Raw genomic sequence first — 3,484 nt, forward strand, 5'->3', positions numbered from 1 at the left:
ATGCGACTCTCTCTCTCTCTCTCTCTCTCTCTCTCACGCGCACACAAACACAAGCACACTCACTCGCACACTCTCGTGCGCACTCGTTCGTTCTCTCGGCTGCTCGTGCGCTCTTGCACTGAGAAGATGCGGATTGTGTGAGAGTCTGGGCTTTGCACTGCTCTAAGAGAGAGAGAGAGAGAGAGAGAGAGAGAGAGAGAGAGAGAATGCGTGCGTGCCTTTGCACGCGTGCGTGTGTGTGAGTTCCCCTAGAAGCAGAGGAAGCTAGAAGCCTATTTGCACTAGAAAGAACATATTATTCCTGTAAAGTGGTTAGCAGTGTGTATGGCTGGATTATGATGAGGGATCCAGGGGTCCATGATGGGATGGGATGGGCAAAGGCTGGTGGGGTGGCAGCTGAAAGCTATGAAATAAAAGCCTTGGAGTCCCCATGTTTCCACCCCTGACCTCAAATCACATCTCTGAGAGCTCTATTATTCCTTGCAGTAGGCACTCGAAAGCCTGTGCAGTCACTGTGTGGCCATTTCTTTTTTTTTTTCTTCTTGCACCAAGACATTCCTGGACATTAGACATGGACGCAAATGTAACAGACGAAGTCCTAAATGCATGATTTTTTTTTCTTTGAGAGAACTTTGCAGGGTCATAGGGTATCTGGTTTAGGTTAGATTGAGACTGGAGTAGTGATTTGGCAGCATGGGGAAAAATGTGTAGGATATGTAGTTTTTTTTGGAGAAAGCAAGACCATAGCTGTCCTTAGAACTTTGGAAGAAACACTGTGGTTTAGTTCAGGTGAATAGATAGATAGATAGATAGATAGATAGATAGATAGATAGATAGATAGATAGATAGATAGATAGATAGATAGATAGATAGATAGATAGATAGATAGATAGATAGATAGATAGATAGATAGATAGATAGATAGATAGATAGATAGATAGATAGATAGATAGATAGATAGATAGATAGATTATGGTAAGGCGGTAGTACGGTTAGTACAGTAAGAATATATATGTATATATATATATATTTTATTTATAGCTGTTCCCATGTTTTCATAGTTGAGACCCTGCCTAGGAACTACAATGATGGAGCTGAGGTTGAGGAACTGTTCACTGAAATCACACATTGACAGTGATTGCATTTCATCCTTTAGGTGTCTTTCTACTTCTCTTCCAGTTTAGGCCATGCCCACCTCAGGGTTCAATCTTAATCCAGATTCTGATCATTAGAGCATTAACAGATAGAGGTGAAGATTCAGACCTTAAAGCCTTCTTGAATAAGAAATCGCACCCCACTCAGCCCAATTTATCACCACCCCATGTCTCAAAAATCTGAACATACACCATTATTTATAAGAGTAGTTTGCATCAGGATCGACACTCCGCTCTCTTTTATAATAGTTTTTATGTTACAATTAATTTTTTCCTCCTTTTAAATGATAAATGAATGAATCTCTGCTTTAAACACACACACACACACACACACACACACACACACACACACACACACACACACACACACACACACACACACTAATTAAACCACTTGTAAAACTATTTTCCACAATCCCTGCATTTCATCTGATATTATTTCAGATGTCTTTTTTTGTTGTTTTTTTTTCTTCTAGCCTTCAGGAACGCTGAAGGATCTGTGAATTTGCCTGCAGGCTATCCAATTAACTCTTCATGTCGGTTGCGGGTTTCATTATTCCGCATAGGAAGATTTGTTTTAATGTCTGCTAAGTCATGATTCATCTCTCTTTCCTTGTGAAATAGATGTTAGGGCATTTCCGGAGCAATTTTATGGCAATTTGAATTAAATGTTCCCAGCTAAAAGACTTTTCCTCCGAACTGAAATAGACACTACCGGAATGTATTCTTGAAACTATTGAAAGTGTAATAAATGCAGAGTAACGGTGGACGTGAATGTTTAAAATGGGGTTGTCTTTTTTTGAGCGAGATTGTTTTAAATTATTTACTTGCTACATTAGCCTTGTAGCAAAACAAGGAACGGCTGTTTAGTTACATTTGCATAAGCGAGTGTGCAGAACAGGCTAGTGCTAAAAATAAAATCCAAGGCCAAATATTAGACACTAAGAGATTCATTTTTTCCATATTTATATTCCCGGTTTTGCTTGTGCAAGAAAATGGAAAGATTTCATATGGTGTGTTTGAACAAACACCGGTTGATTTATTTAAAAAAAAACAAATAAGCACCCAGCAAGGCAGACATCATTGGTGTCTCGCCTCGTCTGCTTTACCTGCCGTCATCCTGACAACGTGGTGACAGACGAGCTAATTGAATCCTGGTCCAAATTCAGGTTCAGGAATGACGATATGCTTAACTCAAAATATGTGAATGTGAAATAGCATTCAAATCTTTGAAAAAGCTTAACAGGTTCGATTGTTTGACATCCCCCCAACCAAAGCGAGCTGTAGTTTTGTGATGCTTTTGCCTGCTAGCATTACTAGCATTATAAACAAAAAAGGTCCTCTCACTGTTTCTCGGTGAGCTCCTTCACAGGGCAGCTAGCTTCAGAAGCGCTAGCTGTGAGCAGCAGGAAAAGGTGCTAGTAAAAAAAAAACAAAAAATGAAGAGAAAGAATACAGTGCAGTGAAACGAGTAGAGGCTAATATTTATCATTCCCCTCAGCAGGGTGTTGTATAAGGAACGGGGACCAGCGGGGACCTGCAGAGGAAATTGCTACCTGTGTATGACTAGCCGTTAACAAGGTCTTGTCACGAGGAGAAACAAGGGGAAGAGAAATAGAGGAAAGAGAGAAAAAAAAACAGAAGAAGGAAACAGGTTTTATGTGTCCCTACGTACGATCTTAGAACTTGGGTAATAGGTTTCTCTCTTGACCACTGCTTGGGTCTGGGAGCTGGGTGAATAATGAAATAATGACCATGACTCAGCAAACAGCGCAACTCGCACACAAAGGATTTAATGGCTGAGATCTGTTGGTGTGAATGTGTCCAAATGACTGTAATTTCAAGCTAATGGGCTACAACAAAAGCCTGACCCTGCAGCGCGGTCACACCCAGAGCGCCTCACTGACACAGAGTAACTTCGTGAAGCTGACAGGTCAGACACGATCCAATCATATAGCGCTAATAAACAAATCTCTCGATCCCAAGGCGCCTCAAAAGAAGACTTGTCCAATTAGCAGCTCCATACGCCAGCTATAGATGTTTACTGTGACGCTCTGCTACACATTTAGTCGCTCTCGTTGCCTTTCATGCCGATTTTGTTTCATTTCGCTCCTTCTTTTCTTTCTCCAAGTGTTGCTTCGCTTGTCTGCAGGGAAGGAAGTGATAATAACGGCATTTTCCCCCTCGAGTTCTCACTCTCAATTGCTCTTGCGCTCCCTGCTTTAATATGTGAAACTCTTGTCGTTTCTACACAAACATAACTAGAAGTGATGCAGTTTGTCTGGGAAGCCATGAATAATGGCAATGCCATGTATCGTTGATGTTGATGT

This window comes from Silurus aristotelis, assembly GCF_946808225.1.
Source record: "Silurus aristotelis genome assembly, chromosome: 28".
Classification (NCBI taxonomy): domain Eukaryota; kingdom Metazoa; phylum Chordata; class Actinopteri; order Siluriformes; family Siluridae; genus Silurus; species Silurus aristotelis.